The 27,785-nt window shown below is 41.2% G+C and overlaps 2 long non-coding RNA genes across 2 annotated transcripts in view; both read left to right on the top strand.

Annotated features, from left to right (window-relative positions):
* The window catches only part of LOC146679808 (uncharacterized), a 180,381-nt gene that overhangs the window by 61,450 nt on the left and 91,146 nt on the right, over window positions 1-27,785 (top strand). The gene's annotated exons all lie outside the window — the stretch shown is intronic.
* On the top strand, window positions 24,060-24,700 carry LOC146679812 (uncharacterized). The gene is made up of 2 exons (XR_014918630.1): window positions 24,060-24,120; window positions 24,638-24,700. It is a non-coding gene; the product is annotated as an uncharacterized LOC146679812 (long non-coding RNA).

Below are 27,785 nucleotides of genomic sequence, written 5' to 3'. Positions count from 1 at the left end.
GAAATTCATACTTTGCCAAAATAATCAGTAATAACAAAAATAATCCCAAGGTCCTCTTTTCCACCATAGATCATTTATTTAACCCTGATTTTAACAGCTCCCAAAGAACAGACTCGCTCTGTGAGCAGTTTGCAGACCACTTCAGGGGAAAAATCAGCGCCATCAGATCTGATATTTTATCTAATCGTGATATGATTTTAAACACATCTGAGGGCTCGATTGTACCTGAGGAGACACTGGACAGCTTTGTCCTGGTTAATGCTGAGAACCTGCAGAAAGTTTTCTCCACAGTGAGACCCACCACATGTCTTTTAGATCCAATCCCTTCTTCACTCTTTAAAACACTTTATGGATTTTTTGAGGCTGAGCTTTTATACATGATGAATTGCTCTCTTCAGTTGGGTGTCTTCCCTGCTGCCTTTAAAACGGCGGTGGTGAGGCCCCTTCTGAAGAAGAGCAATTTGGATTGTAATGATTTTAATAACTACAGACCTGTATCCAACTCACCATTTTTAAGTAAAATCTTAGAAAAACTTGTTTTTACTCAGATTACTGATTTTCTCAATGATAGACAGATCCTGGAGATATTCCAGTCTGGTTTTAGGGTGAACCACAGCACAGAGACGGCTCTCCTAAAGGTTTAAAGGTAATAACCTAAAGGTAATAACTATTGCATTTATTAAACTGATTTGCATTAGACTGCTGATTTATTGTGAATGAATGATATTGTTTTATGATGCATTATACTGCTGAGTTATAAGAAATACTGTTCGCAGAAAGTCATCGCCTTATTTGTCTGATTAGAAGAGAACAGCCTAACTAAGCCTAACAGGGGACAGGTACTTCTGCCCAACCTGGCAGCCACAAAGTGAACTCATTTAGGTAAAGATAACCACATGCACCTAACCAGCCTGCACCAGCCTGACATTTCTTCCTCCTAAGTAAAAACCAATGGATGGATTGAACTTAGAGTCTCAGCTCAGTTTTCTATTTTGACCACCTACACCCCAAGATACTCTTTTAAAAAGTGTTGTTTTCAGATCCCTTTGAAGTTCATAAAGGGCCTGTTCATTTTCATTCAGATGTTTTATTACATAAATTTTACTGTTTTCTTTTGATTTATGCTCCCACTACACTGCACCTCTACAAACAACAATGCCACGGACTGTCAGCTGCTTTTACATGCTGTGAACATGAGTAGGTTTGATCAGAGTTTCAATTATCAAAGAAAAGACAAACTGAGCAAAAAGAAGGAAAAAAAGACCAACTTCTTCCCAACTGACAAGAAAAATACTCGTCATGTTTTCATAATAAAGGATCAGGCTCCCCATTTATGACAGCTTGGACCAATAATGTCTGTTACACTGATGCTACTGTAGAGACAGGGTCAACATCTCTATTTAAATATAATTAATATACAAAACACAATCAAAGTTATACATGAATTATTCATTATTTTTATTATTGATAAAATTCATGTATACTAATCAAAGTTATACATGAGTAACGACATTATTAATAATGATTAATAATAATAATTCTAATGCCAACATGATGACTGTTCATAGCTCCTGCTTTGAAATACTGAACTTAAACATTGACCTGATGAAAGATCACAATTCACAGTGGCCCACTGTCAGAATCATTCTGAATATAAACTCATCGAGTTAATCTGAACCTTTCTCAAATGTGCTGTGAATAAATGCTGCTGCAAGCCACTGTGGGAAAGCTGTGTTATTATCATGGAAACATCTGTGACACATTCACAGAGGACGAGGACACAAAGGGACGACACGCAGAGGCTGTGTTAAAGTCAAAAATCCAAATCTTTAGTCCTAAACAGGCAGTGGTTACAAACAGGAAGACGAGCAGTCCATTAAACAGTCTACAGGGTCAAACATACAGAGAATTCAAACAGCTATTAAAAACAAATAACTGGACACTGAAAAACTTCAGTGATGTGTGAGGCACCAAAGGGAAGCAGCTGAGTATATTCAATGAATTCTCTTCAAATACAAAGACAGAAACTCCTACAGGCAGCATGCAAACTGAGCAGGATACACAAAGATCAGAGATTACAAAAGAAATCAGAAAAGGATTTCAAACTTACTGAGAGCAAGGCCTCTGTTACAAATCTGTCTAATAGAAAAACATGCTGTACAGATACAATACGCTCAGTGTTCATGGTCATTTAAAAACTGGCTCTACCTGAACCACTTCAATATTTTATGAAGTCACTGAGTCGACCATTTCTACAGTTTGTTTCCTTCATTGCAGTTAGAGTGCGGCTGGTAAGGATGAAAACACACACAGAGCGTAAATTGTCTTTGTTAGTAACAAACGTCAGCAAAGAAAAGACAAAACACACAAACACTCTCATGATATTCATGAATCATTAGAAAGCATCCAAACATTCTGCTCGTGGACTTTTACAGTCTTATTTGCACTCGCTCATCTTCATAATCATCCTGATCAATACATGACAGGGGAGGCTTTGAGGTAGGCGGGGCTCTCTGCTGATGTCAGCATGAAAGGCAGGACCAGCGTCTGCCACATGTTGGTGAAACATCACAGTACACTGGCGTGGTTTCCTTTCCAGATGTTGGACGTTTGACACTTCAACGTTGAGGCCAACAAGAAGACACAGTTTTGGGTCGGGTTGCTGCAGGGTTTCTAACTGAGCAAAAGCAGAAGCACACAGACCAACAGGGATCAGATGCTGAGTGTTAGAGGAACATCTGTGCTGATCACTGAATGCTGCTGTGGTCTCTTGTTGAAGTTGGCTGGTGGGACAGTCTAATAGTGATATCCTGCCCATCGGAGGAACACTTTTAAAAACACATGCAATACTTTGTTTGTATTACAGTCACAGTTTATGTTATTTTTGTCCTTTAAAAGTGTTGCTGTACTATAAAGTCCTATAATTTGAGGCTAAAATGGCTCAGAGAGTCTCTCTCTCAGAGGATCTCCTTTGAAAGTGGAGACGGCTTTATCCGCTGATCCACGTCACTTTACCTGGATGTTTTCTTTGAAGCTGGATGAAGACTCCTCTCCCTCACTCCTGCTGCAGCTGTGTGGTCCAGTTGGCCTCTGAGGTCACAGTCAACATCTGTAGCAGAAGAGGGGAAATAAAAGTCCAGGTTACCAAAACTGGGAGCTTTTCCAAAATAGAGCGTAACTGGACTTTTTCAGCCTTACAGGCAGATAGTCGTCTGAAGCTGCAGCTTTTTCTTTTTAGCTTTTTCCAATCTCTGCTCTCGGCTTTCTTTGAGAACATGTCTGCTTTCTTGGCATGGGTCTGTCTGCTGTTGGTGAAGAGACTAAATCCACATACTCGCTACTAAGATCTCCTCAAGTAGTCTCAACCAGATTACAGTTTAAGAGTAAATGTCTCCTGAGAGTTTCACCTTGGGGAGATGCTGTCTTGCTAACATGCAATCATGAGCATTAATCTATGAGGTGAAAAAGTCATTTTAAAAGCTCCAGCCACAAGTTTTATTTCATCTGTGTTTTGGTCAGAGTCCCATCAGACCTCCAGAATGGTGTCAGAGTGTTTTCTATCCACGTGATGAGCACAGGCCTCACGTCCAGACCTCCACGGGCACCATAGCCTCTTTGGAGCTAATAGGTGCAAGAAGGTTTTGTTGGGATAGGAACTGAAGAGGAAACTGACGAGGAAGGCAAGGATCTTCTTCAGCTCCTCCGAGCCAGGACCTCTTTGTGTAGGCCAGCATTGGCCAGGTAGCCCTCCAGCATCGCTGGATGGCCGACAGTGGAAAACCTAGAGGAGTAGGAGAGAAACAGCAGCTTGGAGCATGTCTTTATACTGTTTAGTTTTTAGAGCCACAGACTTTCTTTTAATGTCATTGTTCAGGATCTATGACTGATTATGTATTTATTGTATTCCTCCATGACTGTGTGACAGCAAGTGGAAAAAAACCAGCTTCACCTTTGTTGATATGCTTGTAATTTTAATATTGATTAAATGGCCCATGAAATAATAGAAAGCTCATATATGAAAATGTATTTTAAGAAGTAAAATGTTAATCTGAGTACAAAGGAGTACACTCACCTTCTGGTAGATGGAGGTGTAGCGAGCGCTGGTGAACATCCAGGCCTCCTCGTAGAACTGATCACTGATTGGATCCAAAACATCGATGGAGGATCTGTGTAAGCGCTGAGGATCGTCCTGATGGACAGAACAGAAGGAGAGTGAGACAAGTGAAGATATACTAAATAACACTGTGACATGAACTGAGCCACACACAGTTTGATTCACAGGTGATTGACACATTATTTGACCACGAGCAATCTTTTCTGGTTTGACGCCGTCTTTGTAGCCAGAAACCAGCTCTCTCCTCGGCTTCCTCCACTACACGCTTCCCCCACGCCAGTCTCCTCCGTCACTATAAAGGGGAGAGTCATGAGCTCCATCACCCTCACCTGTGCCGTCCAACGTCCCGCCACCAGCCTCCACTGCAGCAGGCCAGAGACCACACCCCTGCCACAATAAGTAAAAGTATATCCTTGCTGTACCCTTGATGCTAAATGTGCTAAATTAACCGCTGCCTTTGCCCCTTTGGGATTATTCTTATGTCACTGGGATGTTGACCTTTGACCTTCACATTAGAGAGATGGGCAGACATAATTAGTGTATGAATTTTAAAGTAACAGGTAATAAAGAGAGTGTAGCAAATGTAGTCAGGTTTCTTACTCTGTATCACACATGAGTGCCCGAGGGAGGCGGGGCTGACTGGGGAGACACAGGAAACAGAGAGACAGGGCTGACTCGACATGAAACGATGAAACGTGGGACACGGGAACAGAAACTAAACACAGGCTGAAATGAACACTGAGGGAGGGAGAACTAAGATTACTGAGAGCCTGATAAATAAGAAGAACAAAAACCAAGAAAAACAAGAGTCAAAGAAAACCAAAAACACAAAGCATTGGGCCAGGACCCACTGCTGTGACATTTATATGTGATAAAAACATTAAAAACTGCTCAGATGTTGAAATCTTTCTACGTATACTTTAGGTTCAGCTCTCCAGCCTGGCATTTGGTTAAGCATGATTCAAACATTTGATTTTGTTTAACTGGTTTTAATTATAGTTACTTTTTGTGAACATTTGTTGCAGCATTTAAAAATACATCATTTATTTTCAAACTTTTATTTGATTTAGAGCATCATATTTGACCAACGTAAATGTTTTAATTTCATATAAAATAACTGAAACAGTGAACTAAATATCTGAAATCTTTCCTTCCTTAAAAGTTATAATCCTACTTAAGTTATAGTGCAAACGCTTAAGCAACAAATATACTTGATGCTAATTAATTCATATTTCCCTTTGATGTTGCAACTATGCGGTCACTTCTGTCTTTAAACAAAATAATATTTTCCAGTTACAGAAATCATAAAGTCCAAACTAAAGTGCTACTGTTGCTATATGCATTTTATATAAATCATGGATGGTGGTCCTGACATGAAGGAAGAGAAAGTTACAGGTTGCATCCTTTGACTTTGTCTCCGTGCCTTTGGGCGATTTTCAGAAGGACAGATGTTTCTGTTCAATTCTTAAATCAATGTTTTCAAACACAAACACTATTTTAAAGCTTCTAGAGAGTAAAATATTAATGATAATTATAATAACAATAATAAAAACAAAAGCTCTCAGATCCATCAAACCAAGCAGCAGAAAGAACAATAACTGAAGAGAAAACTTTAACCTTGTAGACTTCATTATGTTCCAGCTGCTCTACAGACGCTGTGACCTCGAACTTAAGCAGGTCGTAAAGTATGTGCAGCTCAATAACTTCATAATCAGACCCTGTGGTATTTAGGCAGCAGAACAACTAAGAATAACAACTACAAATAATGTTTTTAGGTTTCTGTTGTACTGCAAGGTTCTGTACAGGAGAACCAAACCAAGAGCAAATATTACGTCTCATTTACACCTGAGCACGAAGAGCCATCAACATTTAGCAAATTGAATCATCTTTGTTTAGATGCAAGAAGAATCATATAGAAATGAAAAAGTAGAAATAGAAATCCAGAGCAAAGATATCCTCTAATTCAGCGTAGCACATGTGCAGCTGCTGCGATTCACGTAAGCATTCGGCTCGTCGCTGTTGCAGATTTTTCTCTCGCTGTTCTGGCTCACAGCGCTGCAAACACAAAAATAAATATCCCCAAAGGTGTGAAAGGGAGCTAATTAGTAAGAGTATTGTTACTCTCCGCAGGAGTAGTCCAGCAGTAGAAATCAGTCCAATAACAAGGTGTGTAACATCTAGCAGGGTGACAGAAAAACCCAGGGTAACTTCTAAGGACCTCAACGTCTCTCTCACATTGTGTTTTTTAAACATGCTTCCATTTGTCACTTCAGTCTTTACTCTGAAATACAGGAAGAGAAATCATGGCTGAAACAATTTCTCATGAAACCAGGGGTGTGGTCCAACAGTCAGTTTGGTGAGGAAGGTTCCTAACTGAGAGAAGTGACCCAGAAGTATCTGTGTAGCAGCCACAATGAATCCAGATCATGAGCTTTATTAACTGATCAAAGTCTCTTCTTTCATCTTCTGTATCATTCAGTTTGCATTGGTAATGCCCATTATTGTAATGCTTTTTTAAGACCAGCAAAACTTTATTTCACTTTGGGTTAGCTGGGATAAGTGATGGATGGAGGGAATTTTACTTCAGCCACAGAAATCCTAAACAGGAAGGAGGAGCAGAGTTACAGTGGATCACTATCCAGCAGGGAAACAAGGTTTATTTCAATTTCTTGGCCATGAGTGAGATTTACTGAGTGGGCAAATTAGGGAGACGACACCATCAGATCCCGAGCCCTCCATGTGTTAATCAAGAGACGGCTGCTGTGCTACAACCATAAATAATGAATAAATTAGGAGCTAAAGCTGAAAGGACAGTTTATTTGTACCATCTTCACGTGAACACATTCAAGAACATCACAGATGAAGAAACATTAAAAACTTCCACACTACATAAAGCAAGAAAAATAGTTTTTCTTTCAGGTGGTTTCAGAAAAACAGAAACATCAAACATCTCCAAGACTCTCTTTGAAAGAACTAAAAACCTTTGTTCTCATGGTCCAATCATGAGTGAACTCCCCGATGAAGCCTTGTGTGCTAAAACATGTCAGAGTTTTAAAGGTTAAACATGAGTTTCCAAAACGTTTTGCTGGAGAACAATGAACTATTTGACTGAGTTTCAATCATTTACAGACGAGCAAAACCAGGACAGAGAAAAAAGGACAAAACTGACTCAGTAAAACAACAGAAAAGAAGATCCCATGTAGATCTGTATTATGTAGAAGTTCAGCCCAGCAACCAGTTCAGTTCAACACAAGTTTAAATGATTCTATCTGAACTCTGTGGAGCCTGATCTCAACCTTTTTGAGTCCGACACAGAAACCAGAGGATCTTTCTGTGTCTTCAGATTCACTGTTATCCAGTGATGAGAGTGATTTCAGCCCTGAGTGATCGCGCTGATGTTTGCACAGAGCAGACAATGAGGTGAATGTTTGGGCACATTGGTAACAGTGAAACAGTTTATTAGTAACGTGGGATCGTTTGTGTTCAGAGTATGAACTGAGATTCCTGAAGCTCTTGTCACACTGGTCACAGCTGTAGTTTCCTTCCATGTGTGCACGTTCATGAATGTTACGACTACCTGACCGTGAGAAGCTTCTCTCACAGTGTCTGCACTTGTGTGGTTTCTCTCCTGTGTGGACTCGTTTGTGTGATTTAAGCTTCCATGCAGTGGTGAAGGATGACCCACACTGATCACAGAGGTGCTTTTTAACCCCACTGTGAATCAGTTCATGTTGTTTTAAGTGATGTGATGTGGTGAAGCTTCTCCCACATTCTTTGCAGTATTTCAGTTTGTCTCCAGTGTGTCTACGTTGATGTGTTTTAAGGGCAGCTTGCCGACTGAAAGTTTTTCCACAGAGGTCACAATGAAAGTCTTTCCCACCACCACAGTGATGACAGGGTTGAGAACTGGATCCATCTGTGTCGCTCTGCTTCTAAACAAAGACACAAAGACAGTGTAAGTCAGTCCTTGTATCCTGAACGTCGCCTGAAATAAAGAGCATCTCTGCAGACGTCCAACTACATTTGACTGTTTCAGTTAACACACTCAGTTTACTGGGCTGCAATAACTACAATACTACCACCATAATACTACAGTGATACTAAAATCATAACTGAAAGGAAAATCTGAATAATCACTCAGAGCTGCTTTTCCATGCAGTAGAATTGCTAACATGCTAACACAGTTTAATGAGCAGAGTTGTTCCAAACAGTCAGGCTAAAATGACAAGATAACAATATAAATACATACCTCACAGTAGCTGCACTTGTAGAGTCTCTTTCTGGTGTGGATCTGTTGGTGTCGTCTCAGGTGATGTGGAGATTTAAAAGTCTTCTCACACAGGTCACATCGATAAGGTCTCTCCTCAGTGTGGGTAAACATGTGTTGTTGTAACTGTGCGTCTGTTGTAAACTGTTTGCCACACTGTTCACAGCAGTACACATCATGTCTGGTGTGAATGCGTAGGTGTGTATTTCGGCTCCCTCTCTGGCCGAAAGTTTTTCCACACTCGTCACAGCTGTATGCCTTAATTCCAGAGTGGGTAACTAGATGCCTCTGTAAGTGGCTACTGTGAGTAAAAGCTCTGCCACACTGATCACAGCTGTACGCTTTAACTCCACTGTGGATGAGTTGGTGTTGTTTTAGGGAACGCATCCAGGAAAAAGACTTTCCACACAAGTCACAGCTGAACGGTCTCTCTCCAGTGTGGATGACCTGATGCTGTTTTAGTGAAGCCTTCACAGTAAACTCCATCCCACACTCGTCACAGCTGTATGGCTTAATTCCAGAGTGGGTAACTAGATGCCTCTGTAAGTGGCTACTTTGAGTAAAAGCTCTGCCACACTGATCACAGCTGTATGGCTTAATTCCAGAGTGGGTAACTAGATGCCTCTGTAAGTGGCTACTTTGAGTAAAAGCTCTGCCACACTGATCACAGCTGTATGCCTTAATTCCAGAGTGGGTAACTAGATGCCTCTGTAAGTGGCTACTTTGAGTAAAAGCTCTGCCACACTGATCACAGCTGTACGCTTTAACTCCACTGTGGATGAGTTGGTGTTGTTTTAGGGAAACCTTGAAGGAAAAAGACTTTCCACACAAGTCACAGCTGAACGGTCTCTCTCCAGTGTGGATGACCTGATGCTGTTTTAGTTTAGCCCTCAGAGTAAAACCCTTCCCACACTCGTCACAGCTGTGTTTTTTCTCTCCCTTTCTTCTGTGAGGTTTGTCGGCCTCCTGAGAGCGCTGACTTCTGGCTCCATGTTGGTCCTGCAGTGACAGAGATACAAACAGAGGCAGTGAGTGAAATGCAGTCGTGGAACAAACTCAACCTTCAAACTCCATTAACACTAGTTTTAAACCTGAAGGTGGAGCGTGGCACCAAACACCTTAAAGGTCTCTTATCCCCACCTGCTGGTAGTTCTAACACATTACATCCAACCTGCTGTTAAAGATAATTCATGACTGTTCAAACACTAAAATCATGCACACACACACACACACACACACACACACACACACATTATTTTATAATTTAGATTATTTTGTTGTTTCCTATTACATATTTCTATAATTTGTATAGATTTATACAGAATTATTCAGTGATAATAAATCCTATGTTTGTTTATTCTAAAGGAACCCCGTTAGCTTCCACAACAGATGTTGCTCGTCTTCCGTCAAATACTCACATAAAATATTACACAATAAAGTGGATTCAAGATATCCACATAATTTCACTCTTACATCCACAGTGAGGTTTCACAATTGTTCAAATATAAGCAATCAATAATAATAATAATAATATCAATAACATTGAGGCACATTACACAAATTTCAAAAACAAATCATGTCTTACAATATTTACAAGAACTAAAAGCTCTGTAAATCGGCTTTTAAGTCTTCATTGAAGTTTTGAATAATGCTCTAATTTTTTAAGGCAACTTATTCCACTTAAAAGTTGCTCTAAATGTAACAGTTTTACAAAACGTTACTTTTAACTCGAGCATTTACTAAATTGCAGTTTGTTGAAAACTGTGTAATATGATGATGTATTTCATCTGGATACTGCAGCTGAGCAGAATAAATGTGGTGTGTTTAACAGAATTGCTTTCTTTAGAACTACAAGTAAGCCATAGAATATTTTAGCCTGTACAGGAAGCCAAGAAAGGTTATTATGCATTTGATCAATATTAGTATAGTATGAACATCTTCACACTAATCTGGACGCCTTATTCTGGACTAACTGAAGTCTGTTAAGATCTGTCTCATTAGCTGCTGACCAAATGATTGAACAATACTCCAGATGAGACATTACTAGTGCATTAATGACATCTTTCATAATGAAGAAGTGATACACAAAGAGCATTTCATAGCCATAGCTATGCCTTGTCGGCAGAGTTATGTGACATTAGTGATGTTTGTACTTTCAGCGTTAACTTGGTTTTAAAGCCTTTAAAATATACGCCGTTCAATAGTCGACCTTAATCTGACAGAGAATGTGATGATTTTGTGGATAATTAAAGTCAGTCATATATCCACAAACACAACAAGCTGAAAGTCAGTGATGCTGCTCGGTTTGCAGTCCTGAACATCACGGCACAAGCAGGATTCACTGCACTGTTAATGTTAGCTGTGTTATATTGCTGCCTCTGTTCGGTGGTGTCGAGCCAAACGCACTTTAACGTGTGTTTGAACGAGCTGACGGTTCACTCGTTAAGCTGAAAGAAAGATGCTTTAATCACAGCAGTCACACATGTGTCCACTGCACCATCTGGAACTCTTCTTGTTTACACTCGTAATAACACAAACACTAAATCCTGCTTCTCTGGTGCTGTTGTGTAGCAGTGTGTACACCTGAGACTGTCACCTGTCTGTCTGTCCTGCACTCTCTCTCTGTTTCTTTCTCTCTGATTGTGGAATAAAAGTATGAACATGTGTTTATAAGTTACACTTGTGTTTGAATCCTGCAGCTTATCACACATTTGATTTCCATGTGTGACGACTGCAAGTGTCCAGAGTGAGGACAGACTGAGGGAGCCACTGCTGCACATCATCTGTGAGGCTTTGCAGCCCTGATGATCCGCCAGGACAAACTCAGCAGTGTGTGAGGAAGAGGAGGAGGAAGAGCCAGCAGCAGCTGACAGATGGAGAGAATAGACAGACTGTTCCCTGTTTGTGAAGGACTGCTAGGAAAGTTTAACATAACTGTCTGTGCTGAATCAGTCTTATTAGGTAATGTTCACATAATGTGATCCTCCCAGTGTTTTCAGTGTGGGAGAAAGTACTCAGGGCCTTCAAGTTACACACTATGAAAGGCAGCAACAAGTTTAATGTTCAGAAACCTAAAGTCTGTATCAGCAGCAGAATGGAGCTAAAAATAAATGTTGGTTTCAGTTCTATGAAGCTTTGAGTATTTTGGATCAGTATCTGCTGTGTTTGTTGCATCATATTGCTGTAACTGTTTATATGCTTTATATATTCTGAGCTAAGTTGATCTATAGTGTGTGGAGCAGGGAAATTATTTTACTGCTATTGTTAAATAATCATCATTATTACCATTGCATTAATAATATAATCTGCAGTATGATCATTGCTTTGACAATGTAACAGATAGCTTTAAGATGGCCTTAAGATGTTTATGATGATGTTAATTTTGTATTTCAGATGCCGTTATAACTATTGTGTACACAATGCATATCTGTGCTTATTTGAGTTGATGTTCAGGTTCTTTAAAGGTCTTAAGCTTCACTGACGTGACTGTTCAGGTGATACATGCTGAGGGAAAACTAGAACATAGAAGGAATTGCAATACATGCTTACAAAACACTTATATATCAGGTCATTTCATATTAAGGTTTTAAGTAGAGGTTCTTGGTTAAAACATTTATTTAGTAGAAGACATACATATAGTCTCAGTGAGCCTCTGGTCTCGTGAAAGGTCAGAAGTGCAACAGGTGAATTGAGAAAGAGCATTTGAGGACGAGACACAGACAGTTAGTAGGTGAAGAGGTGACACAAAGAGCATGTGAGGTCAACACACACACACACATGAGTTAGATTTATTTAGAGGAGAGATTAGTCATGTCTCGGCAAGAAAGAGGAACAATTCACTTTAAGACAAGAACGGAAAGTACCATCCATGAAAATAGAAGATGATCTTCTGGGTTAAAAGTCATTGTGGTGTTGATCTGATCTATGTATAAAATGTATCTGTGACGCATGAAGGGGCGTCAGTAAATCAAACCCTGATGCTATAAAATATCTGTTCATGCTTTGATTAAGTTGAAGACTAATTGCTGTCTGCGTACAGAGTTGTCTTCCCACACGTGTGTATTCATTAAAAATCATTGTTTGACCAAGAGCTTCTGGACCATGGGTGGTTTGTACTCTCCTTCCTCAATTTTGAACCTTAACAAGTGTTACATCATATTCTATAAGGATGTTATGTGTTTGTAGACTTTCTGCCCAGTTTGACCCATTTAGCAGAAGTCAGCCTGTTTAAGGCTCTGATATCTATTCTGTGTGACTTAAAGCAGTTATGACATGGTCTGATTTTCTCACCCAATAAAGGAATATTTCATATATCAGTCTGCTCTTCATTCTATCAGACACAGTTATCACAGCTCCTACATTTGCTTTTTACACATATATGTAAGCATTGAGCCACATTTAGTACCAACATATTAAATGAACAATATTTGTCTCTTATATATGACACATCTATATACACACTGTTACAGATACTTGTCTGTGAGTGAAGTGATTAATATAATAACTATAATATCTCTTTATCTCAGTCGGTGATCCCCACATGCTTCAAGGAGTCCATCATTGTTCCTGTCCCGAAGAAACCCCACCCTGCTTCTCTCAATGACTATCGCCCTGTAGCCCTCACCTCAGTAGTGATGAAGTGCTTTGAACGCCTGGTCAGAGACTTCATCATTTCTTCACTGCCAGACACACTGGACCCACTACAGTTCGCTTACCGTCCAAATCGTTCCACAGACGATGCCATCTCTCATCTCCTCCACACATCACTCACTCACTTGGACACTAGAAGGGGGAATTATGTTCAAATGCTCTTCATAGACTACAGCTCTGCATTTAACACCATAATTCCCTCCACACTCACCACCAAGCTGGAGCATCTGGGACTCAGCTCATCTATGTGTCAGTGGATCTCCAACTTCCTAACTGGCAGACCACAGGCAGTAAGGATGGGCAGACATGTCTCAGCCTCCACCACTCTCAGCACTGGAGCCCCCCAGGGGTGTGTTCTGAGCCCCCTGCTGTACTCTTTGTACACATATGACTGCGTGGCCACTACCAGCTCCACCACCATCATCAAGTTTGCTGACGACACCGTCGTGGTGGGCCTGATCTCTGATAACAACGAGACGGCCTACCTGAAGGAGATTAGGAATCTGGAGAACTGGTGCCAGAGGAACAACCTCCTTCTAAACGTCAGTAAGACAAAGGAGCTGATAGTGGACTTCAGCACTAAGCAGGAGAGGAACTACCAGACCCCCGTCATCAACGAGTGCCCAGTGGAGAGAGTGGACAGCTTCAAATACCTCGGAGTTCACATCACGCAGGACCTGTCATGGTCCTGTCACATCAACACCGTGGTGAAAAAGGCCCGTCAGCGTCTCTACCACCTCAGACGCTTGAGAGACTTCCAACTGCCCTCCAAGGTGCTCAGGAACTTTTACTCGTGCACCATAGAGAGCATCCTGACGGGAAACATCTTAACCTGGTTCGGGAACAGCACCATGCAGGACAGACGAGCTCTACAGAGGGTTGTGCGGTCAGCTGAGCGCACCATCTGCTCCGAGCTCCCTGACCTGCACTCAATCTACAGCAGGCGGTGCTGGACCAAGGCCAGGAAGATCGTGAAGGACCTCAACCATCCCAACAACAGACTGTTCTCTCTGCTGAGGTCAGGAAAGCGATTCCGCTCCCTGAAGACCAACACAGAGAGACTGAGGAGGAGCTTCTTCCCGCAGGCGATACGGTCTCTCAATCACACCACCACACAGTACTGACCCACACATATGGTTCTTACACACACACTGGACTTTGTTTTCACTTCATCACTTAAATCACTGCTGCTGTTATTGTGTATATATTTATTTATACTTCTTGTGTATTTTGTTCATACATTCTTATATAGTTCTATATTGTGTATTTTGTTGTACAGTTATTTTATTTTCAATTTAATTTATATATTTTATCTTATTCTTTCCCAGTGTGTTGTACAGTTATTTCATTTTTAACCTTAATTTATATTTTATTCCTTCCTAGTTAAATTTACCCTTTTTAATTTTTCATATTTATTTCCTATCTTATTCATAGCCTTTTCCTTTTTTGTTTTCTTTAGGTCACGAGCAGTTGTCCAAGCATTTCACTACATATCATACTGTGTATGACTGTGTATGTGACAAATAAAATTTGAATTTGAATTTATCTATTCTGTGTGACTTAAAGCAGTTATGACATGGTCTGATTTTCTCACCCAATAAAGGAATATTTCATATATCAGTCTACTCTTCATTCTATCAGACACAGTTATCACAGCTCGTACACTTGCTTTTTACACATATATGTAAGCATTGAGCCACATTTAGTACCAACATATTAAATGAACAATATTTGTCTCTTATATATGATACATCTGTATACACACTGTCACAGATACTTGTCTGTGAGTGAAGTGATTAATATAATAACTATAATATTGGCCATATTATATTTACATTACCACAGTGAGATGACTTTAGTCTCATGAACAACATCAGCTAATTGTTATTTACAGCTAATCTTAAACGACTGTTCAGCACAGAAATGAAGCCCAACAATCATGTTTCACAGTCCTGTGGTCTCAGCCTCAGATACTCATCAAATCACACAGAGCTCATGTAGAAACAAATGAACTAAATATGTTCTCCTTCATTTCTGTCAAACAAAGCTGTATGAAACGTTTCCAGCTGTTAGTATCATGGTTGCTAGGCAACCTGGGCAGCGCGACGGAGGCTAGACGTCCCATTTCACGAGCCTACGAGCCTCGCACTTCGGCCTTAGCGGTCTTTGAGTCCGCGGCCCTTGAGGACTTTAAAGCTGCAGAACCTGAATCGGGATACAGCCATGATGATCTCCAGCCTCGTGCTCGCCAACATTCTCACCTGAGTTAAGAAGACGATCACTGAAATGGTCTCAGCAGGTCCTTTGATGACAGCAATGAAATGCAGTGGTAAGGCTTTTTGGGGATTAAGTTCGTTTTCATGGCAAAGAAGGACGATGCAGTTCATCTGATCACTCCTCATAACATTCTGGAGTGCAGGCAAAATGCTATTATAAAAACTTAAGCAGCAACTTCTCCAGGTTCCAATATTTATGCAATTCTCAAACCTTTTGGCCACGACTGTATAACCTCTTCTGAAGTTTAGTGGATATTATACATGGTTATGCTCAGGATGTGTCGGCCAGTTTCCACTGGAAACGCCTTTTGGTTAAACTGTCAGCGAGGAATTTGCATTTGCACTGTTACATTTTTATATAACTTTAATCCACATAAACAACAGCTGCTTGTTTCAGTGAAAATACATTGATGGCTTTTTAATAAAGTTGTGCAGCTGGAAAGTATTTTGTCTGGTGTCAATTCTATCGTCAGCTACATCGTTATGGCAAATGTTCAAATGTATATGGTGATAAATATCTTTGGTCATATGGTCCTGCTCTGTCTGTCACCTTCTGTGTTGAGCTCATTGTTTCCTCTGTAGTGGCTGAGCTGAGTCCAAGTAGCTGAAAATGTTCCTCTGCTGCTCCGTCAGACTCTCCTCCTCCTGCTGATCAGCTGGGACACAAAACAGATCTTTGTTAGGCTCCACACTGCACTGAAGAGTCAAAGTGTCTCATATGTTCATCTGACAAGTAAAAGAACACATTTTTGTTTCCCGAGGTGGGCAACTTGTTGGAAACAAACACAAAAGGTTTGAGCACTGATACCTGCCATTGCTGGCATTGAAAGATGCAACGCCAGCAATGTGGATTGTCAAGACTCAAACCAATCATCAAGCAAAGACAACAGGGATCATTTGTTTCTGTTTATTTAGCATTCACAGCATTTGTAGTTGCCTTCTGTGCAGGGGAAGTCCACGCACACTGTGTGGTACCGCCATCCGCAGAAGGTGCATTCAACCTCTGTAAGAGAAACGAGATTGTCTGAGACTGAAATGATATTCACTAAAGAAGTGGTGATTTGTAAAACTTCACATTTTGATCCGGGACGTACTCTGCATGAAAACAAGTGCTCACTCTTCCTGCTCAACAAATGACAAGGGCGGAGCCTTATACCACGTGATACAGAAGCTGTGCCGTGTGATGCTAAAATTAGCAGGGAAACAACAACGGAGAGCACGTCAGGGACTGTGCAAAACGAGGGATTTAGGAAAAGGAAGAGAGAGAGAGCAAGCAAGAGAGAGAAATAAAAGAGCAGGAGAGAGAGATGGAAGAGCAAGAGAGAGAGAGCCAGGGCATCGATGACTTTGCTCGCCCTGAACCTGCCATATTACAGGCCTTCTTAGATTACCACCCACAGCAGAACAGTAGCAGTGCAGTTGTGATGAGGGTGTTCAGCTGTAAAGATGGCACCAACAGGAAGTGGCTTACTTATTGCAAAGAACGCCATTTATTGTTCTGCTTTGTGTGTCTGGCATTTGCAAGGCTGACTGACACCAGCACATTTATAACAGGCATGAGTGACTGGCGACATATACATCTGCGCACAGAGGAGCATGAAAAGAGAAATACACACCAGACCTGTGCTGAAGCTTTTTTCTTAAGGTGCTCAAAAGGCAACATCAGGAGCTCGTTTGCTGGCAGTCAGTTGTCAGCTCACAGAGCACAAGTGAAAAAGAGACGGCAAGTTTTAGAGCGTATAGTGGATGTGATCAAAGTACTTGGGAAGAGGGGACTCAGCTATAGGCATGTGGAGAATGAGGCTGCATACACCTTAGGTGATAACACCATCGATCATGGTAACTTTCTGGAACTAATTGTGTTATTAGGCAAGTATGATATGTGCCTTGGAGAACATTTGAATGACTGCATTGAAAAAAAGCAAGAAGTTGCATCAGACCAGTGGATCAAGAGGTAGAGGATCTCTCATCACCCTACTCTCCAAAACAACTGTCAACTCAGTGATTGATGCACTTGGCCATCTCCTTCAAGAGAGCATCGCCAGTGATGTCCAGAAAGCTGGGATGTTTTCTGTTCAGCTAGACACAACCCAAGACATCACAGGTTATGATCAGTGTTCAGTAATCATCAGGTATGTTACTGAGTCTGTGCAGGAGAGGCTTGTCTCCATAGTGAGGTGCGAAGCATCCACGGGGCAGTACTTTGTAAACTTGCTTTCTGGAGTTTTAGAGCATCTGAATCTAGACAAGGCCATGTGCATTGGGAATGCAACAGATGGTGCTTCAAATATGCAGGGCCAGTACAAAGGCTTTTCAGCACTTATGACTGCCCAGTCTCCAACTCATGTGCATGTGTGGTGCTATGCACACATACTTAATCTTGTGATTGCTGACACAACACAAAGTGTCATTGAAAGTGGATCACTCTTTAATTTACTTAATGACATAGCTGTGTTCATCAAGGAGTCCTATCACAGGGTTAATCTGTGGGAGAAACAAACCAAAAACACAAGACACAGACGCCTTAGTCCAATAGGTGAGACACGGTGGTGGGCCAAGCATGATGCCCTCCAGAAAATCTTTGGACATTTTGGAAAACCAGATGATGGCCTCTTCGTTGATGTAGTGCTGACGATGGAAGCCATTGAAAAGAGGGAGAAAGAAAAGCCAGCTGTTTGTGCCAAAGCACGAGGCTTTAAAGAGTGTCTCTTGAACCATGAAACTGTGTTAACAGCACAGATATTTCTTAGAGTGTTTGAGCAAACAACTCCTGGGTGTGTGTTAACACACACGAAACTCTGGCTGATTGGGTCCCACACCCAATTTCACACCTTGGCTCAGGTGATTAGAGGATCATCAGGGGGTCCTTTTGTCCCTCTGTGGGGGTCACGGGGTCACTCCCACTAGGTTTATATCTGGGACTCTCCACCATTTGACCTTAGAACTGAAGAAGCTTCTCGGATGAGAGGTGAAACGTCTTCAAGCAACTTAAAGAAGTCCAGACGCTTTTCTTTGCAAGCTCCTTTGACTACGATGACCTGGATGACTGAGAACCTTCACAGACATATGATAACTGGAGTGTGCAGCGTTTCCATGAGCAGTTTTCCTGCATCTTGACTCATGTGTGTGGAGTGTTCATAGCATCAGCATCATGTTTTTGTTTATTTGTTTTGTTGGGTTGAAAATAATTAAATAAACGTGTGATCATGCCTATGGATCACCATGGCACATATCTCCAGCCATATGATTTATTTATGCAGATGACAAAGTGAGTGTGAATGTGTCTGACATCACAGTGTTTTTGTGCACTGTGCAAAAGTAATTGCCTCTGATTGTGAGTGAGAACAGTGATTTTGCGGATCACAAGCTATTGTAAAGGGGAAAAAAAGAGTGAAAAAGAGACAAATTACATTGTAGACGAAGAAAAATAATCATAGGAAAAAGGTTTTGTGTTGATCAGCCGAAAAACAACTACAATGTCATTTTCTGCTTTTAAGAAAGGATTGTTCACACAAACACAGAGAGAGAGAGAGAGATGTGTTGATTAAGCAGTGATGATGATAATGAAAATGTCTTAGTTTGTCACTTTCAGGTGAAAAGCAGACCTGAATCAATTTTCCACATGCAGCGGTCGGAAGAAAGTTATAGTTTAACATCATTGGAAACGTTCAGGCCAAGTTTCTGGCTGACTTATTTACAGCACCATGTGTTTCTCAACCTCACAAGCAAGCTCACACCTCCCTGAAGACAAGGAATGCAGCTCCAAAGCAATAACATGGCAGATAAAGAGACAGCAGCAAAGTCCTGAACAAAAAGTCCCAGCGAGCAGCAGCAATGTGGACAAACAGCACCAGAGAAGAAGAGCAAACCCATCATCCTGACTGATCGGATGAATGGCACTGTGTTTCCAACAAGCTGCAACTTCACTATGCATGTGAAGAAAACTTTTGAGGAGAACTGAGGAGACTGTTGGAGTTTGACATTTGCCACCTGTGGAGTAAAATGGCAAGAAGAGACAGTGGAACACAGGACAAAGCTGAAGGAGAACTGCCGGCTGTGGACTGTTGAAAGTGGGAGAGGACAAGAGAGTGAGAGGACAACAGAGTGAGAGTAAGTGGAAACACAGAGGAATGCTGTTATTAAATGTGGGAAATCAAAATTTGGGTTAGCAAACCTGGGGAAAAGAAAACTGACTGTTTAAGTTGGAAAATTGAGACAGAGTCTGAAACAAATAGAAACATACAAAATCACACAAACAAGCAGAACATGCATTAACCCTACTAACAATTCCAAACACAAAATGACTCATGAAGACTCATAGCACATTAATTAAGAAATGATTAAATAATAGCAGAGAAGTGTGTAGGAAAGGCAGCTTTAAGAACATGCTCTGCTGGAGATGCAGCTCCACAGACATGCATTAGACCTGCCTAATAACACAAACACCCATCCAATGAAAATTAGCTTGTTATCTTTCATCAGTGTTAAAATAGTGTCAATTTAGCAGACACTTGTTATCAAATACTGAATTTATCCTAAAGAAAAAAAAATTGACTCTCTAGGTTGCAGGACAACAATTTAACCTTTGTGGGGGGAAAAAGATCCTGGTTTGACTAACCAGTGATCAGACAATAAATTTAGTGTTAAAATGGTAAATTGGGAGAAGCTTCCTGCTTGATTAATGCAGCATAAGTGATTTACTGTATGAGGGGAATTGTCTTTTGTGATACTATTTTGAACATGCTTTCCTGTTGTCCTGTCAACTTAGTGGGTTAATAGCTGATATGCAAATTAGTTGATCGGTTCTTAGATTAATGAAAGGTGACTGAATTCTAGCACGAGTGAATGAGATGTGTTGGAGTTGTTGTGTTGAGTGGAGACTCTAAAACACTGAGTTTCCTGCTTTGATGTGCGAGTGAATTCTGTATCTAGATATACAACTCTGAATACGTCAGAACAAACTTTTTTTATGAAGTGCATGACAGCATGTCACATGTTTTATGATGAAGGGAAAAGGAAAATTGAATAAAATAGATCTGTGGCCTAAATGAGTGAAGAGCACAGACCTGGTGATTAAACTCATAGCTAATAAGACACATTAGGCTTATGTGTGTGTTGTGCAGCTGATGGTTGGCTTGGAGTGAATCTAGCTGATGATTTTTCTTCTGTTGTGAAGTCGAGCCTGCCGATTAGTATGATGGTATGATGAACCATGCTAATGGTATGATTTACCCTCCTGAGATGAGGAGTTTGTGTCATGACTTAACAAGGCCTTTTTATTTTGATACTTTCACAGTGCACTGAAAGTTTTGTTTGATAATCTCTGTTATTTTTCATTTTTATCTTTTGAACAGGCACTGATTTTGTTTGTCTATTTCTTTTCTTTAAGCAGATCTGCACGTCAGAAATTAAAAGTGCTATACGACCTGTCGAGAAAGCCTTACAAGTGAGTTTTCTCCACATTAAAATGGGCTCAGGAGAAAGCCACTTATTTGGGACAATTATTAAATGAATGTCCCAGCCTAAACCGGATTCAGCAAGGTAATCCGATCTAGAAGTTCTTTTTCTTTTTGAAATGACGTCATTTTGCTGGAAGTGGAAACTAAATGCGACGACAGGTTCCACTATCAGCAAAGAATGAATGAATGAATGGAAATAAAGAACAAACTGACTGACTGGTAAAAGCCGACAGGACATGACCACGACTCAAGGTTAACCTCCACCTAGACAGGACAAAAGGGTGGATGAATTTATGTGTTTTTTGTTACAGGAGCAGAAAGATGACAGCAACATTCGCAGTTGCATGACGATTTAATCTTTTAAATGCCATCTTTTCTGTCTGTGAATTTACTATGTGTGTGTCATCCACTAACTTGTGTTGCTCACAGACATTACTGTGAGAAAGTGTACACACCTGCGCAGCGCTAACATTTACATTTCTTTTTACAGCAGATGATTAATCATGTGTTTGATCATGTGATTTATAAGAGGATTAGTTAATGTTTTCCTACTACAGGATTTCTGGGTTTATATGTGACTGTCATTCTTTCCACAGCTAGGGTTGGCTACCTTTATGGTGTTTTTATGGCACCTCTGGAACCTGTTGACCTGTGTCTGACCTCCGTCTGACCACAGTCAATGTGTATTGCTAATGTTTGTTTCTTTGAGAATGCTGTGGAGGATTCGGCAGAAGCGGACAAGTGACATGAGTAAAACAAATATGAGGTTACGGTGTTTCTGGGAAAGTTGAATATGGGCTCTTAGCTGGCCACTTTGAGCCCATAGTAATATATGAGTGGAGTGAATTTGCTTAAGAGAAGTCACCGATTACATTAATGTTAACTGAGCACATGGGATGATCCATGTCTGAGGCAAATTAGGGAAATAATTGTAGTTTCCCGATTTGAGAAAACCTGCACATGACACTTGTCTTGCTGATGTTGAATGCTTATTACTCTTCTGATATATTGTTTATAAGAGTGAAGTTGATTTTATTGTATGCAGGCTCCTGGTGGAGCCAGTTTTTAAGACAGGGATCCTGGTTTGGTGAGTTGACGCATGGTTGTCCATGCGTCAAGAGGTGGGGTCCAGAATTAACATTAAACAATGTTTACTATTATTGTTGCAGTGATTTGTGTGATTAGCTGTTTATTTACAAGTATTAAATCTATGCAAGTGGTGCATCCATGTTAAGATGAGGCTTTGATGGCCTATTAGTGAAGTTCACTGAACTAAAGAATGTGGTTTGATGATTGTTGACATGCTCTCCAAATAGAAGTCTTTCTGAAATACAGGTGCAGCAGTGAGAAGCGAGAAACATTCCAGGCATAGCCCAGGCAGTGGTTGAGGTCAAAGGTCAAGCTGGTTGGGGCCCATCATGAGATCAGACCTTGGAGCCACAGCAAGGACCATGAAACTGCCTGCAAAATAGCGGAGAGACCCTCCTGGATTTATCAGAGCCACTGCAAAGAGGTCGAGGTCCCAGGAAACCCCAGCACCCTCAAGACAGCACAATAGAGAAATCTCACACTTGGTTGTTTCGGTGGTGAGGGGGGAGTGCTGATTGAGCCCCCGTAGGGTAAGCTCGCACTTCAACCTCCAGCCTCTGATCAACTCTAGGGCAACCAAGTGCGAGGCGTGATGGCTGAATCAGCTGAACCAGGAGGAAGGCAGAGAAGCTGAGTGTTTTGAGACAGATCCAGCAGGCCCAAAATCAGGACTATCCATGACGAGAAGGAGTGCCTGAGAGGATCGTCCACAGGATGGGAGCTGAGGCCAGGAGAGAGACTTCAGGAGGATCAGAGATCATCTTCAGCAGCGTAGGGACAGGAAAACTCGAGGGATGACGGGAGCGTGCCAGGCTCCATCGACAGCGCAGAAGGAGTTCGAGGATGACATCATGATTCTGTGAAAAGCACAGGAACCAGAAGCTATGGTGGTGATGACAGCAGTTTCCTATGAACATCACCTAATGCTGTGCCACTGTACTGTGAATACGATGATACCCTGAAGACTGCTGGGATCACAACAGCAGTAAGATAATGGACACCTGCACCCTTTCCACAGAGGTGTTTCTCTGCAGAGCGTGGACAATGAAGGAGTCATAAATATCCCCCTCACAGGACGAAGGCTTGAATGAGGTGATGGGGGTTGGTAGAGGCCATAAAACTAGAGTGCTGAGAGGTCTGCAGCTTTGGAAATAGCTGAGACCCATGTTGACAAACAACAAAACTAACTAGTATGTTTGAATGTTTATTCTACATACATTTGGACTCTGGTCCTATGGAAAGTGATGGAAACAACTGGAAGAGACATTCATGACGCCCTGCAGAACTCAAACCACTCTGCAGAGAGACATGTGATTTGCACACCTGGAGAAAACACCACCAAGCTGAGATGGTTTTGAAAATGTTACTTTCTTATTTTCACTATTAAATTAACAATTTCTTTGTTTGTTTGTAGGATGCAGTTTGCCATGAGATGAGCTCAATGAGGAATGGGATAACCGCTAATACATTTGTTAAACTGTGTATTTTTTCAGTAATTTAGGGTGATTTGACATATGCTGAATATAACAATGTTTGCATTGAAACTGTCAGACATGAGGTATTCGTAACTGGGGACTTTTCAAGCATAAACGTCAATAAGGGGGGAATGTTAGATTTTGTATTGTTGATTGTCATTTATGCTTAGAAACATTTACTCATATATGCTTAGAAGTATATAATCATTGGTAGATTGAAAGGATATCTCATCCTAAAAGAGGTCTGTATTAACTCTGTGTAGAGGGGGGTGCATACATTCCTCTATTCAGTATCCTTGGTATAAATCACATACTCCCTAGGAGAGTTTATCTTTGATTTATGGTATAGCAAGCACACGTATATCTGTTTAAGTATAAGAGCCTTTTGTTAGATGGACCCAGACGTCCTGGCACCAGCTAGCACCAGAGTCTTCACAGGGTCACATCTTGACCCCACACACACACACACACACACACACACACACACACACACACACACACACACACACACACACACACACACACACACGGTACTCTTTGTTTGTATGTAGAAGTCATATGTTAATGAACTTATGCATATTCATGTAACCTCAATAAAAGAACAGTGGTACGGGAGAACGGACGAGAGCAACTGGGGTCAAGCGAAGGGACGGCGCTTTGTCCGGTTTTCTCCCGTGCACGAGAAACATGAAGAAGCTTGCCTACTTGTGTCTTGCTTTGCAGTGTAATTATATTGTCTCCAACGTTCCAGCGGATGGGTTCAAGCTACAAACCTATCATAGGTAACGAGGTAAGTTCCATGTCTGAGTCAGAGTCGTCTGGGCAGTGTGCCATTGCGATTTCAAAAAAATTAAGCCGCTCCAGGGCACAGCGCAGTTATTGATATAGCAGTAAAAGAGTCAGTTAGGTCAGACTAGAAAGACAAAACTGCAAAAATGCGTTCAAGATTAAATTTAGAAAAACCACAAATAAAATTTCGCCCAACAACTGAAATTAGACTGGAGTGATCAGAACCATGTTATTACAATAGCATGTCTGCAACACTAGAGCTCAATGCAAGATTAGTTTTAAGTCGTTTCGTTATACTGAGCCGAAGACCAGCACCAACGGTTGTAGTCGGCCAAGCTATCACTTACATGTGCTACAGTCAGTCTCAGCAGAGGGAAAGGGGAATGAAAAGCCAGCAGAAATGTTCATGTCCAGGCTCTCCACAGAAGAATTAATCCTTAGAAGACGAAACCAACAACAAATAACAAATCCACGGAGTCCATTCGCGTCGCGGAGTCAGCTTCTCTCTTTCTCCCAAGCGGAGCAGCGGCACACCACGGTATCCAGAAATTAGTCGGGTCCCACCTGAGCTGAGGCTGCGGCCATGGCTGGAGAAAACGTCCGAGTGTCCGCAAAACTGGGGGGATTTCCGAGACAGTTCACGTGCTAGAAGAGAAGAATCCTCGGCGGGATGCAAAAATCGTCTGAAGTCCAAGGGGAAAAAGTTCGGGCGCCAGTTGTAACGTGCAGTGGAGATGAAGCCAGCCGCGGAGGTGTGCAGGTGGATAGCGAATGAGCAACAGCTTCTGACTTTCCAAAAAGTACTCATTTATTTACAATATCAAAAATAAAAGTGCTACCTCTACCACACATTACTAAAGAGCACACTAGTCCGCGTACACACGGGAGCATCCATTACAGGAGGAGTTCGAAGAAGAACAAAAAGGGGGTGACACCAGTCGTGAGACAGGAGGCGCCGCCATGTGGTGATACACTGCATTACAATAGCAACTGTTACAATATAAATATTGTTCTGAGAGGCTTTTTGTTGGTTGAGTCTGAAATTGATTGTATGTACAATTCATATCCTTATAAAACGGCAGAAATATGGTGTTTTATTAATAAACTTACATTTATGGCAGTGGCGTGTCTAGAAAATTTTTGTTGGGGGGGCCAGGTAGGGGCACAGATTTGGAGAAGGGTGGCAGATGTAATTGGCAGATAATGTTTAAAAAAAATTCTACCAACCATTAACCATAATTCAATAATCCTATAAACCTAATAACCGAATGCGCTTTTAACTCTTATTAGAATGAGATTTTAACCACTCCGGTGCAAAGTTTTTAGATAGTGCGTTGATAAAGTACAAGAGATACAATCAGTGCTTTGTCAGTGTTTACTCAGCATTCAAGGACAGCAATATTTGCATAGTATTTTTACTGACATATACTGCACATATGTTTTGGGCAAAAACATTTTTTAATATTAAAATACGAACATTTGTAGCAAACAATTGACAAATTAGCCAATGCCAATGCAAAACTTTATCTGCCTGTTAAAAAAAGAAGATAATCTTCTCACAAACTGGTGTTTGATTTTGAAACAGGGAAAAAGTGGGGAAACAAATGAAAAGACTAACATTTGAATGAAACCTGAAAGCAAGTAAATACTTTCTATGCTGCCTTATGGTAAACTTTGGTAATATTGATAAAGAACAACACTGGCTGATGATGAAATACAGTCAGCTGGCACGGTGACACTGCCAGTATTAACCTGCAGGACTGGACCGGTACAGAAAATCGGGCATTTTGACTAGAGACCGGCCCACCAGGTATTAGAGCCATAAAGCCTTTGAATGAAAACAAACGCTGTGGTGACAGTGATGTACAGTCTTGTTGGTATATGTATGATTTCTATACATTTTACGTCAGATAAAAACTTTGGTTGTAAGATTTAGATAATTATTTAATAAAAGCTAGATATTTTAAATGAGAATAAGAAAGAAAAGTATTTCTTTGTGCCCCCCTCTCCCTGTTAATGCCCTACCTGGCCCCCTGGCAACACTTTGCTAGACCCGCCCCTGCACAGTTACCAGCTGTCAGCTACATAAAAAAGGATCCTGGTGTTGTTTGTCTCTCAGAAACAGTTCATAACTTCCCTTCAACTCATTCATGTGACCTAAAAGGTAAACCTGTTTCTCCATCACCTGTTCAGCTCTGATGATTCAGTAAGGACATCTCCTGGTTTCATCTGCATGTTTCCCTCTCACCACATATACAAACCGACATCACCCAGCAAAGTGGGCGATAAATAAATGAGAGAGAAAAGCCGATCAGCTGATCATTGATCAGTTTCATGATTGAAGTAGCAGCAGGAGAGAGAGGAGAGAGAATGGGAGAAGAAGAGGCAGCTGTGCAGCGTAAAGACAGAATAACTCCAGCTTTGTGTCTTTTTCCATTCTAGCTAAAGTCCGGGACAAACTGCGCCTCTTCTCAGCTCAATACGAAACGTGTAATATTTTCTCTGAATGAGGGACCATTCCATTTTTTTAAGGAGCCGTTGGCATGAATAAAATAAAGTTCACTATCAATAACATCATAGCACCCACCCAGCTGTATAAAAACTCCATCAAGCTGGCTAGAACGCAGTACGAGTTATTGCAACTGAGGGTAAAGTCAGCACAACGAAAATAAACTCCACCTAAACTTAGTTTATATCTGACCCAGATAGACTGCAGGTCATAACTTCTTACCTGAAGTTCAGTTCACCTGACACTCGGACTGGCGGCTGCCTCGAGTCTCTCCTCCTGCCTCTCCTTCCCTCATCCACCTGCTGGCCTCTGTGGAAGCCCCGCCATAGCCACCACCAAACAACGGAGTTATTTTTACACATCGACCTGCATCTTATAACTCATAACTCTTATGTTAGCTGCCCTCAGTAGCATACTGTCTGAAATATTCGACGGCTGCAAAAATTCTTTAAGTGTTATTTTTTCCTTGGGATTCTAATTTCACCGAAGTTTACTAAACTCAACAAACTTAATATTACTTACCGGGACATTTATTCTGTCCTCATTTTCTTTCACCGAAAAATTGTTTCCTGCAGTGTTGTCCTTCGTGCTTGGCTCGCCTACCTTTGCTAACGTGATGCGCATAGCGCAGAAGCCGATGCTGCATTCACTTACACTCGGATATCTGAGCTTCACCGTGAAAACATAATCGGACATTTGATATTTGATTGAATTTTATTGTTTTACCTTTGGGGTGGCACCTGGGGTGGCCAGTCTGGTTGGGGGGGTGGCCTGTGCCCCCCCAGGCCACCCCCCCAACCAGACTGGCCACCCCGCTGGACACGCCATTGATTTATGGATATAAAATAGCTAAAAGTATTAACATGCCTCAGAGAAATCACTAATAACACTAAGGGCTGGACGGATTTGATTTGCATTCTTCAAGAAGAGTGTGGTGTCATCAGCTAGCTGGCTGATGATGAGCTCCTTATCAGCTGTGCTGATTCCTTGTATAACAGGTCAAATCTCGGGGTGGAGTCTTAATCATTTTAATTGAGCTATTGCCATTCGTGTACAAGGTTTTGATAGCTTTACAGAAAAATGCCAAATTTTTCCAAAGAGTGGAAAATAAATTGATGTTCAATTGTATCAAAAGCCTTTTAAAAATCCAGGAAGAG

This window comes from Copadichromis virginalis, unplaced genomic scaffold, assembly GCF_057382275.1.
Source record: "Copadichromis virginalis isolate Kocher_CV1m ecotype Utaka unplaced genomic scaffold, C_Virginalis_male_GT1.1 unmapped_scaffold_1, whole genome shotgun sequence".
NCBI classification, from domain to species: Eukaryota; Metazoa; Chordata; class Actinopteri; order Cichliformes; family Cichlidae; genus Copadichromis; species Copadichromis virginalis.
This window is presented reverse-complemented; position numbering and strand designations above follow the sequence as displayed.